The 23,312-nt window shown below is 38.5% G+C and overlaps 1 pseudogene; it reads left to right on the top strand.

Annotated features, from left to right (window-relative positions):
• The first annotated feature begins 19,650 nt into the window (after positions 1–19,650).
• Positions 19,651–21,033, top strand: LOC118967706 (dual specificity protein phosphatase 12 pseudogene; annotated as a pseudogene).
• The last annotated feature ends 2,279 nt before the right edge of the window (positions 21,034–23,312 follow it).

Below are 23,312 nucleotides of genomic sequence, written 5' to 3'. Positions count from 1 at the left end.
CTTCCAGATCTCACATATCACCTTCTACCAAAGGAAGTACAGGGCTCGCCCAGATGCACTGGGTGGGTAAACAGACCCCACCTACCTCTTGAAGGGAGGAGGTGCAAATCTCTGAGGCCATGTTTGCAACTACACACAAAACAGAGATCACACTGGGTTGAACGAATACAGTTGCAGCGGTCATGGTGAGAAGCTGCTGGATTTTAGTACATATAATGGCAAGATTTCTTGACTAATTGTATATGGAATGATTTTTAACCAAGGAAATGGAAGGATGAAACTGTCATTTACTGAGCTAGGGTAGAAAGGGCAGTTTCAGGACAGAAAGAGGAAAAAAACTCAGAGTTCTGTTTTGAACCTGGCAAGTGTGATATGACTATTAGATATCCCAGCAGAGATATCAAGTAGATAGTTAGATATTAAAGTCTGGAGTTGAGCATGCTCTCTTTTCTCTACCACAAAGTGGAAAAGGTCAGAGGAGAAGGAAAGTGTGATTTGCATTACTAGGACATAATGTTCTCCCAAATAATCTGACCTGGTTTCTAAATTGCCCAGCACCTTTTCCTTCCATATTTTTTGCCTTATAAGAAAGCAGTGAAGGCCCAAAGGAGGTTCTGTTTATATGGAAAAAAATATAAAAACTCCTTTCGTTCACTTGGTTTTAGGTTTTTCTTTTAAAAAATATATATATTTTAGAGCTCTCTCAGACCACTTTGCTTTTTAGTATCTAGAGAACAGAACAGAACAGATTAACTCAATAGAAGTTCCCCAATAGAAAACTCTGTTCTTCAAAGGGAGCTGGATTTTTTTTTGAGAGGGTATCTCTCATATTTATTGATCAAATGGTTGTTAACAACAATAAAATTCTGTATAGGGTACTCAACGCACAATTATTAATCAACCCCACACCTAAATCTCAACAGTCTCCAATCTTCTGAAGCATAACGAACAAGTTCTTACACGGTGAACAAGTTCTTACATAGTGAGTAAGTTCTTACATGGTGAACAGTGCAAGGGCAGTCATATCACAGCAACTTTTGGTTTTGATCAAGCATCATGAACTATAAACAATCAAGTCAGATATGATTATTTGTTTGATTTTTATACTTGATTTATATGTGAATCCCACATTTGGGAGCTGGATTTTTTTTAAACTGTATCAGCATAATTTCAAGGAATCACTGTTTCATAGTCCAAAACAAAGACTGCAGAACTGATAAGCAATACCATGCAGCCTTTAACCCCAAAGATTATTGAAATATGTTTAGTAATTATAATTTAATTAGCATTGTTATTGTGGATGTTTGTTTATTCTATCAAACTCAGACATGAGTCAAGGGAGTTTATAAGAGTATGATTCTATTCAATTCAAATGTATTAACTGAAAGTCTCCTAGGAACTAGACTTTCTATGGGAACAAAAGTGAATAGGACCCAAATCACACTATAAGTCTTGTAAGCAGGATTTTTCCAAATACTTAAATATGGTATAATGAAGTGTATACTTTTTACTTATATTCTAATTCATGGCCAAATGATTTGTGGAGGCTAACTATAAATACTTCCTTTAAACAAAACTGTATGTTTTAAACACAAAAAATGAAAATTAGAATGCAAAGTAGAGAGTAAGGGGAGAAATACTAACACATGCTACAACACAGGTGAACCTCAAAAACATGTAAAAGATAGTGAACGCAAAGACCACTTACTGTGTGACTCCATTTACACAGATGTCCAGAAAAGGCATACAGAGACAGAATATAGATTAATGTTTGCCTGGAGGTAGGGATGGGAAGAGTAATTAACCATAAATGGGCACCAGAAATCTGACTGCAGTGATAGAAATGTTCTAAAAATGGATGGGTATGATCACTGCACAGTTTGGTAAGTTTACTAAAAATCATTACATTGTACATCTCAAATGAGTAGATTTTATATAAATTATACCTTAATAAAGTTTTTTTAAGTAAAAATAAAAACTTTTACAAACATACAAAAGCTGAAATAATTCACCAACTGCCCTGCATTACAATAAATGTTAAAGGAAGCCCCCAGACAGAAAATGAAGAGTACCGGAGTGGTAGCCACACAGGTAAATATATAAGATTAGTTTTCTTCCTACTTAAATCTCTTAAAAAGATAAACTGTTTAAACAAATAGAAATATGGTGTGAATTATACAAAATGCATGACAGCAATAGCATAAAGGCTGGGAGGGAAGAAGTGGAAGAATGCTTTTATAAGGTACTATATGCTAAGTAGTGTATCACTTGAAGGTAGACGATGGTAAATAAAAGACATATGCATATTTGACATTTATGGAGCATTATGATACTTGAAGCACTCACCAAAATGGAGTTACAGCCAATAAAGCCAACAAAGAGGAGAAAACAGAATAAAAAAATTCAAATCTAAAACCACTTAAAAATTTATTATTTCAAAAGAAGACAGAAGGAGGAAAAGGGAACAAAGAAGAGAACAGATTAAAAAAAGCATGTAAGACTTAAACCCAACCACATCAATATTTGCATTAATATAAATGGTCACACACCCCAATTAAAAAGCAGAGATTATACAGCATGGTGACTATAATTAGTAATGCTGTTTTGTATATTTTAAAGTCATTAAATAACTTTAAAGTTCTCAGCAGGAGGAAAATATAATTTGTAACTGTGTGGAAATAGATGTTAACTACACTTATTGTGGTGGTTAATTTGCAGTATATACATATACTGAATCATTATGCTGTACACCTGAAACTGATATATGTGAATTATACCTCAATACAAAAAGAAAAAGGGTAGAAATTTTCAGATTGGATTAAAAAGGCAAGACCCAACTGAATGCTGCTTTACAGGAAATACATTTTAAATATAAAATCATCAACAGGTTAAAATAAAAGGAAAGGGAAAGACATTCCAGGCTAACACTGATCAAAAGAAAGATGAGTGGACATGTTAATATCTGCCTAAGTATATTTCAAAGCAAACTATATCACTAGGGATAAGAAAGTCATTTCATAGTGATAAAGGGTCAATTCATCAAGAGGACAAAACAATCCTGAACATTTTATGTGCCTAATTACAGAGGTGCAAAATACATGAAGCAAAAAATGGATGAAACTACAAGGAGAAAGAGACAAATTCACAAGTATAGCCATACCTCTTCTCAATAATTAATTGATCAAAGAAATAGAAAATCACCAAGAACACAAGACTTGAAAAACCCTATCAACCAACTTGCCTTACGTGACACTTATGGAGTATTATGACTCAATAGAATACTCTACCCAACAAACAACAAAATACACAGCTAAACAGAGTACATTTTTCTCAAATTAACATGGAACACTTCCATTAAAGAGTACATTATGGGCCATAAAACAAGCCTGAATATATTTTAAAGGACTGAAGTCATACAAGGTATGTTCTCTGACCACGTAGAATTTAATTTGAAGTCAGTAACAAAAGGATAGCTGGAAAACCCCCAAATAACTACACACTGAATAGCACATTAGGTCTAAAATAACCCATGGGTCAAAAATGAAGTCAAAAGTGAAATTAGGGAATAATTTGAACTGAATGAAAATACAACATATCAAAATTGATGACATGTGAATAGGGCAGTATTTAGGGGTAAATTTATAGGACTAAACACCTAAGGTCTCAAATCAATGACTTTGGTTTCCTCATTAAGAAACTTGAAAAAAAGCAAATTAAATACAAAGTAAAAGAAGAAAGGATATAGTAAATATTATACAAGAAATCAATGAAATAGAAAACAGAAAAGCAAGAGAGAAAAATCAATGAAACCAAAAGCTGGTTCTTTTGAAATCAGTAGAAAACACTGGAATCAAACTGTGTCAAGACAGTGTGCTCAATATTGATGCTTAAGTCTTTTTTCTTAACTCATTCAAAATTTGAAGAAATTATGAAAAAGACACAGGAAATATTAGTACATAAATTCAGGAGTTACATTTCTATGTATTTCTCTCCAAAAGAGGATAAAAGGCATATTTATCCTTGGACAAACCACATAGCTCTTCCAAGCAACAATTTCATCAGTAGTAAAATAAATGTGTTGATTAGATCATCTTTAAAATCTCTTTAAGCCCTAAGATTCTCCATATGCCCAATAAGAGGTACATTTATTACTAACAGCTCCAAGTGACCAGACAAGGAGTTCTGATAAAACCCTGGGAACCTGAAACAGCACTTCCTCAAAAATACCCATCTTGACCCAAGTGGAAAAATTCATCAATCTGCCCATAATTAAATTCATGTTTAAATATCAGCCTTAGGGGAAAACTAAAGGAGAATTTCAAATTAATTTAAAATCAAGGCCCAATACTTCTCATTACTTAATCATAACTTCTCTGCTTATGTTACATGGCCATCTTAGATGCATTACTTCTTCCTTAATTTTGTCCCTAATATTACTCCTTCTAGTAATAGAAATTACTGTGTGTGTATGGGTGTGCGTGTGTGTATAGAATTACAAAATAAGGAAGTTATAAAGGCTGGGATGGAATGAGGGCTTCTCATAAACAATTTATTTGTTCAAATGTCCTACTGTGGGACAGGCATTTTGTCTCAAGTATTTAGGAACCTTCTGCTACCTTTTAGGAGAAAACCACCTTATATATATATATATATACCTAAAAATAAAGCAAGGAACTGAAAATGCGTAGATGAGAACATATGCTCCACAGACACGTAGGTCTGGTCCCAGTCTTTCTTAGTTCTTAAAAAAATTACATATGCAAGTATCTGCCTTTTGGTGAAAATGCCTAAATCATACAAGGATTAAGAGGAGCTGGTATCAAGCACACCTGTGAGGTGATGATAGATTAGATATAGATAGATAGATAGATAGATAGATAGATAGATAGATAGATAGATGATAGATGAGATATAGATAGATGATTCATAGATAGATAGATAGATAGATAGATAGATAGATAGATAGATAGATAGATATAGATAGATAGATAGATAGATAGATAGATAGATAGATAGATAGATAGATAGTTAGACAGACAGACAGACAGATAGATATAGATCACAGATAAGACTGAAATGTGCCCTGAGTGTCCAGATCTGGATAACCAGGTAAACAATAGCAGTTAATTTTAAAAGCATGTATTCCGGAACCAAACCACTTGTGTAACAATTCTGATTATGCCATTTACTAGTCATATATGCTTCACACATTACTTAACTTTATGGAGATTATTATGAGGATTAACTAAATGAACACAATGAACACATGTGAAGATATACAATTATTATTATCCTCTCCCACCTAAAGAATACCAAAAGCTAGGAAAATTCTATAAAAATCATTAAAATAGCACTTTTATAACACCTCACTCAATTTAAAGCAAAGCTATATATAAATATATTTCAGTGGGAGGGTCTGGGCTATGAAAACGTATAGAAGATAGTTTTAATGTGAGAGTGGAATGAGTGACACTGCAGAACTCTCAAATTCTCCTTCATTAGACTCAGATAACTTGAAGTATTAAATGCCTGCCCTCTAAGACTTTTCACCACTGAATATTTTAAAATTCTGCCAAGCAATGTGCCCTAATTGATACTTAATGAAATTCTAGGCTATGATTTCTAAAGGATGGGCCTACAGCCTAAATGAGGTCATAATCTCCAAACACAATCACCTAACCCACACCTTACCTCCCATTATGGACCAATTATACTTTTACTGATCCTATTGGCTCGGTGAAAGTTACACACAGAGTGGAAAGGCATTCATCACCTTGAACAGCCACTCAATAACTGCGTGACCTAACCAAACGACCTTATTTGCTCAGCCTCATTTCGAACATCTGTAGAGATACTTATGCTGAGATACTGAAAGGATTAAAGGAAAGAACAAATGCAATGTCCCCTCCATCCCTAAGAGCACACAGTGCTTCTCATGTCCATTTCCCTTTAAGTTTAAGGTCACTTTTTGATATTTTTGACAAAACCACCCATAGGTTAAGCTGTGCACTTCAACAAAGATGCACCCTTGTAATTGTTCCTTCAGAAGCCTTACTTCATAACCAATATGGAATTAGAATAAGGCTGAGAATAATCTTCAGACAAAATTAAGTAAGACTGGTATAACTTCTGGAATGGATCCCACTTCAAAGAAAATAGGATAAAGTATTTCCATAACTAATGAGAATCCTGATTACTGTCACTTTCTATAAGAAGCCTCAAGAAATACCTACATCTAATCAATTTCAATTCATTCAAACATCATTTTTGGCAAACATTTTGGTATCCAAACGATGAGACTAAATAATATTCAACAGATTAACCATATTCATGTAGTAGAAATACATTCCACAACTAATTTAATTTGGGCCTACTTACAAGAATAACATTCTTCAAAATGAAATGTTCCATAGGTAAAAGATAATTTTCTGAGGTGGATGTTTTCATTTAAAAACCCACCCTGAAACCTTCTAAGCCAAAGTATTCTCTTCCACATGTAGAACTCTGATTTAACCAAGTATTTCTTTGAGAGCTGTACAAATTTAGAGCTGTAATTGGAGTTCTGATTCTGCCAGTTGCAAGTGCGTGGTACAGCTTTTCATTCACACAATTATTGTGTATCTCATGTGGCTCTTTCTTTTTTAGTGTGTATAATAGTGATCCTTTAGAGAGCTGTGGATTGAGTCTGGAGATTAAGAATAGATCATTGAGACGGCAAAGGATTGCTTTTACAAACACCACAGATCATTTGGTCCTAAATTTTCACGAAGAATTGACATAAGCAGCAGACATGTACAGACTAAGGCCAGTTTAAGTGTAAAATAGCTGCACACTCAAAGCCTATGAACAATTAAGATAGACCAATCAGTTACTACCACAAACACAGCAGTAGCCCTTGAACAAGGTTTGATTGACAACCAATATCCTTCCATTTTAACAGTCTATTCGAATTAGTACTCAAATTCTTGAAGTGCACTGCAACGTTACTCCTGTTTTCCGGGGAATCGGGTGAGAAATTGCATATCAAGAATTAACGAGACAAATGGCAGTAACGAAAATAAAACAGAACGTCAAAATCTGAGGATGGAAAAAACATAAACCTCCATAAGAAACAGCCAAGAAAAAGACAACTGGGCTTATATATCGTGTCACTCATTCTTTCTGTCTTAAAACATTGTGTATAAGGCACCTGCGGTGAAATAAATGAACTTCAAAATCGGTCAAGCGCCACTGACACGCGCACGCGGGCGCTCATTTGTCCACGGCGAGCCCGCCTTCGGCAGAGACCGCGGACAGCCGCCCGCCAACCGCCGCCCCGCGGGGAACGCGCTCGCCTCAAGCTGTTCCGACGACCAACCCGGGAGGAACGTCTCCACTCGACGACGCCAGCGAAAGCACAGCCGGCCGCGCACACAGCCTGGACGCCGCCGGGCCACCCCGGGGAGGAGCCCGCTTCTGGCCCCCTCCGCGGAGGACCGGGCGCTGCCCGGGACCCCGAGCTCAGGGGCGCCGCCGCGGTCGCCACAGAGCCGCGGGCCAGGGGCCTCCCCTGTGCGGCGCAGGCAGGGCCCCTCCACCCGGGCGGCCGCCCACCCTCGCGGCCCGCCGCCCGCCTCCCGTCCCCGTCGGAGCGCCCGCCCGGCCCTCCGCCCGCCGCCGCGGGTACTCACACACGCACAGCTCCACCACGTACGCGTAGTAGGACCAGACGCCCACGCAGGTGATGAAGGGCACCGGCACCCAGCCCACCGTAAGCTGGCAGCAGCGCCAGGACGTCCACGGCGCCATGTCCCGCCGGCGGGTGCAGCTCCCGGCGCCTCGGGCTCGTGCGGCGCTCCAGGGCCCAGACGCCTCCCAGGCTGGGCCCCCCGAAGCGACGGTCCGGGGCTCCTCCCCGCGCTGCGCCCAGCCGGGTCCCGCCCCTCGCCTGCGTCCTGCCGTTCGAGCCCCGCCCTCCCCGCCCACCCCAACCCCAACCCCAACCCCCACCCCAACCCGCACCCCTGGAGCGAGGCTCTGGGCCGGCTTTCTTCCTTGGCCCCTTCCTGGACTTGGGGCTCTCAGTGCCCAGGACTCGCTATCCTGGGGCGTCGGGCCCTAACTGGACATCAGGCGAGGAGCTCGTACTTTGAACGGTGAGCGTCTCTGGCTAAGACCCCTGTATTTTCAAGTGATTTACTCCATTTTTCAGACGGAACCCGTGCCTGTCATTTAGGATGGAAGCCATGGAGAGTCTTGTCAGTTTGATTTGAAACCCGAATTTAAGACTTAATTGTGAAAAGGGGAGCAATACCGTTGTCCTGCCCTGAAACTTGGAAACGAAATTTCTGTAGTTTATTTACAACTGGAGGGTTTGCCAAACAATTATGCCTGTAATCATAACAGAACCTAGAAACATCACTGGGAAGAAAGACATCCTAATACAAGGTTGAAAACATCACAAGTAATTCTAAACCGCATTGCCTGTTACTGTCGGGCCTATTTTACTTAGACTAAGACTTTAATTAGCTGTTTCTATCCAAGGTCTCCATGAAGCAGAAACTGTGATACAAAGGTACTAAAGGCAAACAATATTTTATCACTGTACACTAGTGCGAGAAGTAATAAACTGTGTAAAATAATTCGTTCTTCCAGATTTTATACCTTGAAAGTCATATTAGGCAGTGGCAAAGTTGACAGTAGATTCAAGGCATCAATGTGGAGCAAATTCAGTTTGGTTTCCAGAGAGGCTCCTTGAGAGGGTTAAGCCCCGAGACGGAATTTGGATTGACGTGGAGACCGTAATGCCTTTTCCTCTCCTGCCATGTCTGCAAATCAGCATCGTCCTACTAAAGCTCAACACAAACGCCATGTCCTCTAGAAGTCTTTCTTGATCACATCAGCTGAACATGATTTCTCTGTTATGCCATTTTGCTATTACACATTTATTAGTTTTCTAGGGCTGCCATAACAAAGATGGTTAATAGAACAGATATTTATTGTCTCACAATTTTGGAGGCTAGAAGTCCTAATTAAGGTGCCAGCAGGGCCACAGTCCCCCTGAAATCCGTAGGGGAGAAGCCTTGCCCCTTCGTAGCTTCTGGTGGCAGCCATCGGTCCTTGGTATTCCTCAGTTAACAGCTCCATCACCCCAAGCTTGCCTTTACTGTTACTTGGCAGTTTCCCTTCCTGTGTCTAAGTCTCTAAATTTCTTCCTCTCATATTGGGTTAAGGGCCCACACTACTCCACTATGACCTCATCTTAACTAATTACATCTGCAGTGATCCTAGTCCACATAAGGTCACATTTTGAAGTACTGGTGGTTAGAACTGCGACACATCATTGAGGGAACACAAGCCAACCCATAACAATAGGTGAAGATTTTTATGCTAATTGTAGTTAACTTACCTACTAAGACCCTTGAAGGTAGAAGTATTTCTTATACATCCTGTTTTCTCCACAGTGCCTTGCAAGTGGGAAATATCCAGTAAGTATTTGTTGAGGGGGCATTTGAAGGCTTCTGCTGTGATCTAGCTGTCTTCATTTTGGAGCAGCCAACAAGATCACATTAGTTTTTGATTTCTCAATGACTGTCACATGTTCTAAGAAGGTGTTGATTCTATATGGGATCTAGAAAACATTTACGATCTGGTTCCTTGTCCTTGAGATCATTCCAGTGAGTATACACATTTTGAGAATGTCTCTATCTTTAGTGGCTAGATATGAGTTAATATTTCCTGGTCTGTAAACAATAGGAGCCAGCGTCTTTAACACCTTCCTTCCTTTTCTATGTTGGGATGATGATTTTACTCAGCTTCTGATTGTGACAGTACAGATTCATTTAGAGACTTTGGGCAAAGCAGTGAGGTGAGTGGAATTACATTTTAAACAATCATTTTGGCCATGGTGGGACGAATGGATTGAAGGGAAGAAAGACTAGAGAGACCAGTTAGGATGCTGTTGCAGCCATGTAAGCAAGAGGTGGTGGTGGCTTGAATTAGAGTGTGGCGGTGGATAAGGTGATAAGGAAGCTGTTACGACCTCAGACAATTTTGATGCACCCGCTCTGCTCCAAAAACATACTAATAGTAGATATAAATAGAAAAATAGAAAACCGATGAGATAAACTCAGGCTCAAACCTCCATCCCCACCCTCGATCCTCCCCAGCCCCCAACAAGGGAAACAGAAAAAACTACTGATCAAGCAGTAGGATTGTGGCCTTTAACGGAGAATGGAGGACACACTGCAGCTCCCTGACTGGAAGTGAACCAAGCTGCCGGCTGGCCTGGGGACTGGATCCGTGGTGTCCCCGTTGTTACCACCAGCCAGGAACCTCATAAAGCCATTTTAAATTCTGTTTCTGAAGTGAAGACTAGGAAAAAACAAGGGTACAAGAGGCAGCTACGAAACTATTAGACAGGTTTAGGGAAGCCATGTAATATGGAAAGAGTGAAGAAGAAAAAAACACAAACTCATAACTTTGGAATTAAACCACAATTCCAAAACAAACAAATAAATCTAATATTAAGAAAGAATGCAAATGATAAACCATCAGAACTTAAATTCACTCGCAGTAAAATTTATTTTATGAGGCAGTCTTATTTTTGAAACAGTATACAGTGTGCCCAAAGAGGTAACTGAAGGAGTAACTTCTGTCTAAATCGAACAAGAAACTTTGAAACAAAATAATAAACAAAAGTGGAAAAAGAACAGGTGAATTTGAAATATAAGTTGAGCTGAGTTATGTGGGAGAGTGAGTCCCACAGAGCTCTGAGTCCAGGGACCGAGACTCAGGACATCACAGGCCAGGTGAAGGGCAAGGACAGTCACCCTGGGGCAGGTGAGCTCGGGGTGGTTCCAGGAAACACAGGATGTCCTCATGGCTGAAGGAGGAGGGGGTGGGATGGGTGTTTGGGAGAGTCAAGGCTGGGGTGCTAGAGCCCTGAGAACATGGGAAAGGGTCGTATTGTATTGCTGTGGGAAGGAAGCCTTTGAAAGTAACCTACGGCAGGTGACGTTTTAGTGCTTACCCTAGGGCTTGCAATGCATATTTACAACGAATCTGTCTCCTTTCAAATAACTCCATGTAGTCCACGGCAGTGCAGGCATGTCACACCGGTGTTCCTGATTCCTCCCTCTCGTCCCTTATAGTATTGCTGCCATTTCACTCATCATAAGCTATACTCACCCAGTACATCGTTGTTATTATTATTTTGAGCAGTTACCTGTTAGACTAATTAAAGAACAAAATATTTTATCTTCATCTCTTCCTTCTCCAGTGCCCTCCCTTGATTATGTAGAGCTGAGTTTCTGACCTATATCCATTTTCCTTCTTTCTGGAGAATTTCTTTTAAAATTTCTTGCAAAGCAGTATACTGGTGACATATTCCCTAAATTTTTGTCTGAGAAAGTCTGAGAATCTTTGATTGCTTCACTTTTGAAGGATAACTTTGCTGGCTGTAGAATTCCAAGTACTGATTTTCTACTGAGAATCTCATTTGTTTTGTTTTTGTTGTTACATATATTCAACATGTACTGATCCTAGGAGGTACTTTAGAAACATATATAAGGATTCTTTTTTATCTTCTAGTATAGTAGTGCCTAGAACATATTAATAACATATTCATTGCATGTGATTTTATTATAAATTGTTCTTTGTTAGTGCATTAAGTTATTTAAAAAATAAGGTCATGCTGCTTATGAATTTCATTTCATGATAGTAAAAAGGGCATTACAAAATTTTTTTTTTTTAATGGTGGTGGTGTGGAGGGTATCGGGTTTCACTAGGTTGAGACCACTGATCTAGATATTAATCCCTTGTTGGGTTTTGGTATTTCCAAACACTTTTTCTCAACCTATCACCCATCGGTTAACCTTGTCTATATTATATATTGTGCTTTTTAAAAAAATAGTTTCATAGAGATATAATTCACATACCATATAGTTCACCCATGTAAAGGGTACAATTCAGTGTTATTGGTATATTACTAATTTTTAAAATTGTGTAAAACATATATGATAATTTTGCCATTTTAAGTGTACAATTCAGTGGCATTGTATTCAGAGCGTTGTGCAACCATTTCCACTATGCATTTCCAAAAATTTTCATCAAACTTAAATCTGTAACCATTGAGGATTAACGCCCCATTCTCCTTCCTCCCCAGCCTTGGGTAACATCTGACCCACTTTCTGTCTCCGTGAAGTTGCCTATTCTAGGCACCCATATAAGGGGAATCATCAGCTATTAGTTTCTTTCGGTCTCGCTTTTTTCTCTTAGCTTAATGTTTTTAAGGGTCATCCATGTGTAGCATGTATGGAACTTCATTTCATTTTATGGCTGAATAATATTCTTTATACATATACACAACATTTTGTTTTTAAATTCATCTGTTGGTGGACATTTGAGTGTTCTTTTGGCCAAGTGCATAGTGATGTACAGAACACTGGCATGCAAGTATCTTCTTGAATTCCTAGAAGTGGAATTGCTTGATTATATGGTTATTCTATGGTTAGATTTTTGAGGAACCTCCTGTTTACCATGAATGGTAACACCATTTTAAATTCCCACCAAAAAAGTATGAGAGTTCCAATTTCTCCACATCCTCATCAAACTCAATTGTTTGCAATTTTTTGATAATAGCCATCCTAATAGATGTGAATTGGTTTTGATTTGTGTATCTCTAATGGCTAATGATGTTGAGCACTTTTATGTGCTAAGTTGCCATCTATATATCTTCTTTGGAGAAATATCTGTTCAATTCCTTTTTCTGTTTTTAAAATCTGCTTACATATATGCGATTTGTGAATATTTTCTTCCATTCTGTGAATTCTTTTCACTCTCTTAAGAGTCTCCTTTGATACAAACACATTTAAATTTTTGATGATCAAATTACCTATATTTTTCTTTTGTTGCCTGTGCTTTTGGTTTCATATCTAAGAAATTATTGCCAAATCCAATGTCAAGAGCTTATCCCCTGTGTTTTTTTCTAAGAGCTTTATAGTTTCATCTCCTGATTAGAGTTTGTGGAGCTTCTTGGGTGTGTATATTCACGGCTATCATGAGATTTGGGAAGTTTTCGGCCATTATTTCTTCAAAATGTTTTTCTGCCTCCTTTTCACTCTCTCTTATGCTGGGATTGATATAATGCATCCTCTTGTTCATTTGATACTGTTCCACAGATTCCTCAAACTGTTCATTTTTCTTTCTTTCTGTTCCTCATAACTGCATACTTTCAAATGCATTATCTTTAGATTCACTGATGCTTCCTTCTGCCTGTTCAAGTCTGTCACTTAATGGCTCTAGTGAGTTTTTCTGCTTGGTTCCTTTTCATAATTTCTCTTTACTGATATTATCATTTTGTTCAGACATCATTTTCTTGATTACCTTTATAGTCTTTGTCCATGATTGCTTTAGCTCAGTGAACATATTTAATGAAGTTGGTTTGATGTCTTTGACTGTTAATTCCAGTATCTGGTATTGGTATTCTTCAGGATGGTTTCTGTGAAATTCTTTATTTCCTGTGAATGAATCATGCTTGCCTGTTGCTTTATATGTTTTGAATTTTTTTGTTGAGAACTGGACATTCTAAATATTTGTTGTAGGAAATCTGGAAATCAAATTCTCCCACTCCTTAGGGATTGCTTGTTTTTGCTTTTTGTGGGCTATATCCAGCCTTGTTTTTTGGCTTCCCTATTTCTGCAAAGTGTATATTTCTTGTTGTGAGGTCACTAAAGCTTCTTTTCCATTTTGTTTGTGGCCAGCTAGTGGCCTAACAAAGATTTCCTTAAATGTCTGGCTCCCAAGAGGAGGGGAGAAGGTCTTGTCTCTCTAAATCCCCTATAGCTGGGGAGCTGCTTCAGCCCGTGGGTGTGGGGTTGACAATGGCTGAACTCTGTGCTGGCCCTTCAGTGATCAAAAGCAGCAATCAGCTCCCAGAGCACAGTCCTGACCCTTGGGGGACAAAGTTCTTTTTGCCCACCGGGGCTCAGTAAGCCTCATCAGGAATGTAGGCTGCCACCTCCACAGCTGCCTGCTGCTGGGCTGCTAACTGCAACCTTGCAAAAGGCTGAAATTCTTCCGAAGTTACCCGCCTCTTCATCAAGCTCCCCACAGATGCTTGACCTGTTCTCCTGGGCTCCAGAGAACCATGGTAGTTACTTCACGCAGTTCCTGCCAGTTCAGTAGTTGTTAAGGTAGAGGGGCAGATTCTTGGATTGCCCTACACTCCCACCTTCCTTGACCTCACCCTCCTCATATGCTTTGATTTTATAGTTTAACTCCCTGAGGCTACACCTATTTTAAGTTTTGGGAGGGCACTTCAGTGTTTGTATCTCTAGCACCTGTTCTGCTTTCCAACCACATTTAGAACAACTGGCCAGATTCTGTTGACACTCGCCCTCCCTGTGCAAGGCAGAGCCAGCCCAGAGCTGTCTTGTAGTTCTCCTAGGAGGGTTCCTAAGAGAGCGCTCCTCTTTTCCCTGCCCAGTCCTGTAACAGGAAGCTGAAACACCAGGGTCCTGCACATGTGGGGATACTACTGGTATTTCTCTTTTTCCTTCTTTCATCGTGTCACGTATTTTCTGAGCAGTACTATATGCCAGCTCTTGATGGATGCTGGGGACAGAATTAAGAGAATTAAAAGTCCTTGTTCTTCAAATAGGCATCCTACAGTATGGGAGAATATATTTGTAAATGACATATCCAACAAGGGGTTAACATCCTTAGAGTAAGGAGTGTGGTAGAGATTTACCTTCATTTTCTCCCTCAGATGGCTAGTAAATTCTTCTAATACCATTTATTAATAATTCTTCTTTTACCCAACTAATCTGCAATAGTTTACATATACGAAGTTTCCCTGTGTATTTGCGTCTATTTTTAGACTTTACATTCTGTTCAATGATGTGTGTGAATTTCCGTTGTCAGTAACAAACTATTTTACTTACCAGTGTTTGATGATACATTTTAATATATTGGCATTCTCTTAAAAAAAATACTTCATTTTTTATGAGCAGTTTTAAGTTCACAGCAAAACTGCGGAGAAGGCACGGGGACTTTCCGTGTGCCCACCCCACCCCCACAAGCAGTCTTCATTTAAACTTTTATGGCTTGTCTGGCCCCTTCTTGAGAATCCGATGGCATTTTCACTGAAACCCATTGGTGATCAGCAATACCTGGTTCTCTCCCGATTCCTGTACACACGGAAGATTACACCTCACCTCCTTGCAGTTAGGTGGGTCATGTAATTAGTCTGGCCGGTAGCCAAGGGTGATGTTTCCAGGCACTTACTTGCTGGATTGTGACCCATTCCTTTCTTTTCCTCCACAGCCTCTGAGGATGGTGTTTCTTCAGATGTTAAAGCTCCAAGACGGCAGAGCCTTGGAGTCTGGGCACCTGAGCGGCTCTGTGGGCGTCAGCCCGCAACGGACATGTAAGAACGGACCCATCCTCACGTCAGCCTCGGGGGCTGCAGGATTAATTTGCAGCAAACCCAGGTGGATCTGACCATATAACCATTACGTTTATAGATTAATTTAAGGGAAAACTGCTGTATTTATAATACTAAGGTTTCCTATTCAGTAATAAGGGATGTTGTTATAATTGGGTAAGTTTTCTTTTATAAACATCAAGACTTTAAAGTTTATTTCTTGTTAAATTTTTTTCTAATTGTTACATATTTTATTGTAATTGTAAACGGGACCTTCACTATATTTTATTTTATTTTTCCTCACTAAAGAAATAGCTTTAAAAGCATTATATTAAAACACATGCTCAAAATGTTTTAGAACAATAAAAGTCACTTGAATTCTACTGCAATATACCAACTATTATTAATAGTTTGGTAAATATCATTTCATGCACCTCATGCACACACACACACACACACACACACACACACACGCCATTATATTTCCTAAGTTGCAATTTGTGCACAGGAGAGCTACTTCTAAAACTAGCATTGTAACGGGCACTTTCTTGAAATTTATTGTTTCTGATGGTTTTTCAACTTGATTCTCTTGGGTTCTCTGGGCATATTTCCACACATATGCACACAAAGACAACTGTCATCTTTCAAATTTTATACTCTTTTATCTTGTTAATTTGTACTGGCTGAGACTTCTAGAATAATAGGAAGTAATAATGGTAATAGTGGACATTCTTATCTTATTCCTGACATTATTGGCAATGCAAAACTCCTGTTTGTTATACTTAGTCTCTCTTAGGTAATAGTTCATTCTTAAGAAAACAGTATGTGGAGAACATTTCTCAACTTGATTTTATGCTTAAACACCAGAGTAACATATTTTGGTTAATTTGGAAGTTACTTCAATTATATAAATATGTCTAACAATATTTCATCTTTATCACAGGCATAATAAAAAGGCCATACCAACCTCTCCTGCTGACAACTTCTCTCTCACATTTTTCCAATAAATGTCTTTATTTTCAGTGTTAGTGAAAAAAAGTAGCCACTCAGCAAAGTCTTCTTTTCTCATAAAATTCAAACCTTTAGAGAACTGAAGAAATTCCATTTCTTGGATCTCTGTTGTAAATTTTCCATAAATCTAATGTTAAAAACATACAAAATTTATATAAGTAACAAGTAGCTTAATGTTGTAAGTGGGATTGCAAAGCACCTTTCATTACCTGCTGAGTGGCTCGCTTCTTGAAAAGATGCATCAAATGAAGCATTTGTTTGTACAGAGGATTGTGCAGGAGAAGGGAGGCAGGGGCTGATTAGTTCCTGCACTTGCTTCAGTCTGAGACTCCCTATATTCAAGTTGTTTGTGCAAATTAGACCTGGCAACCTACATTCTGATACTTAAAAGACCTGAAAAATTATGTGAAATGTTGCTTTGATACATCCATGGCAGTTTTTTTCATTATCAATAATCAGAGGAACTTAAAATTCAGCTGCCATACTCCTTTCAGAATGTTAATCATACTTAATACTTCCTAATATTTTTCAGATACTGGAGCTAATTAATGTGATCAATGGTTTTGTATCAAAAGTTTAGATTTATCTAAAAATATCATCTTTGGACAATAAGACAATAACTTATGACAGTCTTTTTTCATAAAAACATGGTGCTTTGATCAAACTGCCAGCAATAGCTTCCTGGGCAAGGTACCAGTTGAAAGAATATCAGATTAAAATATACTTTCTTTGAAAAAAGAAATGGAAGTGCTATCCTTGATTTGTTTCTGACTAAACCATTTGAGAAAGATTATCTCCATGAATTTTAGTATGTTGTTGGTATCTTTATTCACCTTTCTACATATTAAAAGATCTGTACTATCTGTCATGGCACAATTTAATGGACACATACATGGGATGGAAAAGAGTTGTGTCCTAGTTCAGTGGAAGAAAAACTGTCACTGTTAGAAAACTACCTGCTTTGGAGTCTACATTTATCCCATTAACCTTAAAAGAATGAAGGCAGAGTTTGATTTCAGGCTTCTATGTGGTAAGAGTCTGTTATAGAACATTTTCTGAAGGTATTGGATATATCAATTTATCAATGTCATGTGTCTTTTGAGGTCAAAGAACAATTTTATCTAAAATTTGAAGCATTTCAAGTTTGGGAGAATAAACAGTCTTTAACTGATATGTTTTGTCCTTTGACTTTTCTTACACTGTGCAGTGTGATGACATTCATTCACTAACTAGGATGTTAAAAGAATGCTTTACTTGCAAGTGTACACTGAATTAGAGAAGTAGAAAAGACAGAATAAAAGCATCATGAACTCATTCCTTTCACTTTTTCTTTAGGCTCTGAGGCTTTAAGTACTATATACTTAGTGTTAAATTATGCATTGTCAGCTTTAAGCTGTTTTTGTCTTAATTATAGTACCTTTGAAGAACATAAGTGTATTCTATAATAATAACCTTTTCTCAATCTAAAATTAGAGATCTTGTTATGCTATGAAAATCTGGACCATGATACTGGACATAAATTTATGAACCTAAAAATTTATAGTACATTCTGAACAGATGCATTCTGAACAAGTTACATAGTTTATAAGTTAGTGGATTCATTGGAAGCAATGGGAAAAATCTACCTTTCCTTATCTGGGGTTTCAAGGCCATGGTACCCTGGAGACGGCTCACACTAGCTGTGAGTTTACTGTGCACACATCTTCCCACCTTTGCTTCATGTCTGGTGCCTTGAAATTAGCTTAGCAGAGTATTTACACTACTAATTATTAAATGCTAAAAATGAAGGCTGTTCTTCCTGAGGGCTGCTCATTAAATATATTTACCAGAATACCACTGCTCACAGATATCTTTGAATTGATAAAAAATATTCATGAATTTAGAATATCCTGGAGAAATGTTATTTCAGAATTTTTTAAAAAAAGTCCTAAAATGTACATTAGGAAGGTGGTGGAGTAGAAAGATCCTGAACTCACTTCCACTCAAATCTACAGTTACATGTGGATCATTCCCTCTGAAAAAGACATGAAAACTAGCTGAAGAGCTCCCTCAGAACAAAGGATAACAGGGCCACAATGAGATGGTAGGAGGGGCAGAGATGTGTTTTTCACTAGAATTCTAGTCCTGGCACAGTGACCCACAATAATGAGGGATCTTACAAATATGCAGTTTTTCCCCACAGAATGATAGGTTTGTACTCCACATCAGGCACTCCAACTCTTGGGATGTTCTCTGGGAAATGAGGCACTGGTAGGTGCCATTTTTGCATGCTCACTCCATCTTGTTAGTACTAGTGGGTATCATTTTTGTGGTCTCTCTACCTTGCTCTGTGCTGGTGGGCTTGCCCTGCCCCTGTGCTCTCATGTGGCCTGGGAGAAGAACAGATGAACACAGTGAGAACTTGAACAAAGAGATAGAAAATATAAGAAAGTACTGAAATAAGTCACACAGCTAAATAATAAAATGACTGAACTGTAAAAACACTAGAGGGGTTAATAGCAGTTTAGATGAAGCAGAGGAAAGGACCAGCAACCTGGAAGTCAGGACAGTGGAACTCAACCAAACAGAGCAGGAAAAAATAAAATAAAGGCAGCCACAGGGACCTCTAGGATGTCAAGGACAGTAACTTTGGTATGATGGGGGTCCCAGAAGGAGAAAAGAGAGAGAAGGCCAGAAAAATTATTTGAAGAAATAATGGCTGAAAATTTCTTAACCTAGAGAAAGAAACAGACATCTGGGTTCAAGAAGCAGAGTGTTCCAAATAAGGTAAACCCAAAGAAAGGGATACAAAGGCACATTACAATTAAAATGTCAAAGGATAAAAATAATCTTAAAAGCAGCAAGAGAAAACCACTTGGTACATGAAAGAGACAACTCTCCCCTCTCCACCACGCCGTGCTCCATGAAACTATCAGCAGATTTTCCAGCAGAAACTTTGAGTGCCAGAAGCCATGATACATTCAAAGTGCTGAAAGGAAGAAAAATTATAACCAAGAACACTCTACCTGGCAAGGCTGTCACTCAGAATTGAAGGCGAGAGAGAGAGTTTTCCAAACAAACAAAACCGAAAGAAGTCTGTCCCCACTAAACTGGCCTTATAAGAAACATTAAAGACTTCTTTAAGCTGAAAACAAAAGGCACTAACTAGTAAAAAGAAAATGTGAAAATAAAGATCTCCCTAGAAAAGGTGAATATATAGTAAAGATAAGGGAATAATTCCTTATGAAGCGAGTATGAACTTTAGAAGGTGAGAGAGGGAAAATTAGCTTTAATTAAAATTAGATAAGGGATATGCAGTATAAAAAGTTGTAAAATAGGACGTGAAAAACATAAAATGTGAGGGAGAGGCATAAAAATGTAGACTCTTTAGACTGTGTTAAACTTTGGTTACTAACAATGGAAAACAGACTCCTGGGTGCGGGGCCAGCCTGGCCCGGGGCCGCCCCGTCGGAGGCTGGGGGCGGGGCCGCGGCTGCGGGAGCCCCGGGCGCTGCCTGCGCCGGGCGAGCTCCGCTGGGCGGTTGCCGGCAGTGCGGCCCGGGCGGCCTCTGCGCGGAGCGGCGGCGGCGGCGGCGGAGCGGGAGCGCCGCGGGAGGGCGGGCGTCCCGGCGGTGCTGACGGTGGACTACCTGGGCCCGACCGCCAGACCGCAAGTGGGGTCGGCGGTCCGCGGAGCCTCTTCGTGCCGGCGCCGGACAAACGCGAGACCGACATGCTCAGCCGCGGACCGGCGCGGGGCCCCCATTGGCCAGGCCCGCGCCGAGGGCCGTGCGGTGCTGCTGCGCTGGTCTCTAATTCAGTCGTGCAGGAGTGGCTCGAAGTGTAGCTATAATGGCTGCTTTCGTGAGGAAGACGGACCCTCTTACCTTTGAAAAAGCCTGTGAAAACCTCCAGACTATCAGCCAGAGGCAAAGATGAATGCGGGGTGTGAGTGGCAATTGAAATTATAGCAGGAAATGGGATATGAAGGAGATACCTCTAGTGCAATTTATATGCAGCACCGTTTACAAAAGTTACAGAAAAGTATCCAGAATTGCAGAACTTACCTCAAGAACTCTTTGCTGTTAAACCAACCACCCTTTCACAAGGATTGAAAGATGAGGTTCTCTACAATGTAGAAAGTGCAGGAGGTTCCTATTTCAAAGTTCAAGCATTTTGTATCATAATAAAGGAAATGGTCCTATAGCTTTTGCCCACAGGAAAATGATACCATCTTTCATGCTTACCACAGGGAATCAGGCTCAATGTACATCTTATTTCATTGAACCTGTACAGTGGATGGAATCCACTTTGTTGGGAGTAATGGATGGACAGCTTCTTTGCCCCAAATGCAATGCCAAGCTGGGTTCTTTCGATTGGTATGGTGAACAGTGCTCATGCGGTAGATGGATGATGCCTGCTTTTCAAATACATAAGAAGAGAGTGGATGAGGTGAAAATGCTGCCAGTTTTGGGATCACAAGCAAGAAAAATATGAACTTGTGACCTTTAATAGCTGGGAAAGAAACAAGCTGATGGATGCAAGAAGTATCTATGAAGTATTCCTGCAAAAACAAATGAGAAAACCAAAGAATCCAATCAAGCCTTTAGATTTAACTGGGAGTTTACAGGAACAAATCGCCAAGAAGCTACAATCAGCAGAATCACCAAGTGGGAAATTCTCCTGGACAAATTCTTCAACAAATGGCATGGTTTGAAGAAAGAAAATATATAAACCAAATGCAGTGTGACAGTCTTGTTTGGACATGATTTAAACAAACCAATTGTAGAAAGGTATTTTGAGACAAAAAATTAAAAATGGAATGCATATTAGAATTACTAATTTTGTTGGGTATGTGATTACAATTTAGTTATGTTTTTCAAGTTTTCTTTGTCAGGATACATATTGAGGCATTTATAGGTGAAATAACATGATACCTGGGATTTGCTTTAAAACATTCAGGCAGAAAAGCAAATAAAAAATAAGTGTTATGGGGAAAGAGGATAAAACAAGAATGGCCAATTGAAGCTGGGTGCTAGGAACAAGGGGATTCATTCATCATACTGTCTTCCGTGTTCGACATTTTACATATTAAAGGTTAAAAATTAACAGTGTTAAAAATAAATTTTAAAATGATAGTGCTTGCATACAGTAAACTTTTCTACATAGACTGTCCTAGAGAATTAAAGACAAAATGTTAGGATCACATAATTTAGCAAGGTTTTTGGATGCGAGAGTGCGGTACAAAAATCAGGTGTTACTATATCCCAGCAATAACCAAATAGAAAAAGAAAAGGGGGAAAACAAAACTATACAATTATGGAAAGAAAAATTAAAAGGAAATCTTAATGATTTCATGAGAGGGAAGGATTTCTTAGATAAGATACAAATAGCAGAGATCATAAGAGATTGATAAATTTGGTTACATTGAAACTAAAACAGAGGACAAAAACCCCATAAACAAAAGACAAGCCAACCTAGGAGAAGGTACTTGGAACATACACACCAGTTAAACGAAATGAGTAAGAAAGAAAATCCTATAGCAAATTGTACAAAAGACCAGAATAGGCAATTCCCAGAAGAGATTAGGTTTAATAAAGATGGAAAAGATGCACCACCTCTTTACTTGTCTAGGAAATGTATAGTCCCACCCTTCACAGTGGCAAAAAAAATGTAAAATTCTGGCCATATCTTGGTGAGAACAGAGCAGAGAGCATCACGGCCAGCTGGAGTGTAAGTTGGTGTAATTTGGCAAATGCTGATGCTCCTACTGTATGACTGACCCAGAATGTTTCTTAAATACATTCCTTCATATGTGTGTCCAAGGACCCATACACTGATATATTTCATGGAACAGTGAAAAAATGAGACAACCTAAATGTCCATCAGTAGGGAAATTAAAAAAGATTTGTGACATATGTATATTCAAGGAAGTACCATGTAACAGTTAAACATGAAAAATCAGAAGTAATGTTGAATAAGAAAATGATTTGGAGAACAGGATTATATGTTTATGTAAATTTTTAAATCCCCAGACAACACTAAATGTATCTGTAAACATATTTAAACATGGCATAAAAGTAAAAATAAAAATGGTCTTGAATGATTCTTAGAAAATTCATAATAGAAATTGTTTATGTGGAGGGAGGGAAATGAACTAGAGGAAACAGCATAGTTTAACTTTTCCTGTAATGTTTAATTTCTTAAGAAAAATCTGAAATGAAAACTGATAAATAGTATTTGTTAATATTTGGTGATAGGCACACAAATGTGTTTCATAATTATCTGTACTTTTTGAATAAAAATATTTTTTAAAGGAGTAAAAAAAATAAAAATAAAAATAAAAGACTGGTGTACATATATATACTGTTATATATGAATCTCACAGTAACCACAAAGCAAAACCTAAAGTGGATACATAAAAAATGGGAAAAGAATTTAAATACAGCACTAGAAAAAGTCACCAAACCATAACAGCAAAAGAAAAAGAGAGGAACTAAAAAAATCTAGAAAACAATTAAAATGGCAATAAGTACATACCTATCATTAATTATTTTAAATGTAAATGGGCTAAATCCCCTAATCAAAAGACATAGAATAGCTGAATGGATGAAGAAAAAAACAAGGCCCTTCTATATGCTGCCCACAAGAGACTCACTGCAGATGTAAAATCCCACAAAAACTGAAAGTGAATGGATAGAAAAAGATACTCCATACAAACGGACATGAAAAGAAAGCTGGTGCAGCTATACTTATGTCAGGCAGTTTAGATTTTAAGACACAAATCATAATAAAACACAAAGAAGAGTATTACAAAACAATAAAGGGGTCAACCCAACAAAAGGGTGTAACATTTCTAAGTATTTACACACCCAACATATATGAGAATGTAAATACATATTGTAAATATAACAAG

Source organism: Manis javanica, chromosome 1 (assembly GCF_040802235.1).
Source record: "Manis javanica isolate MJ-LG chromosome 1, MJ_LKY, whole genome shotgun sequence".
Classification (NCBI taxonomy): Eukaryota; Metazoa; Chordata; class Mammalia; order Pholidota; family Manidae; genus Manis; species Manis javanica.
This window is presented reverse-complemented; position numbering and strand designations above follow the sequence as displayed.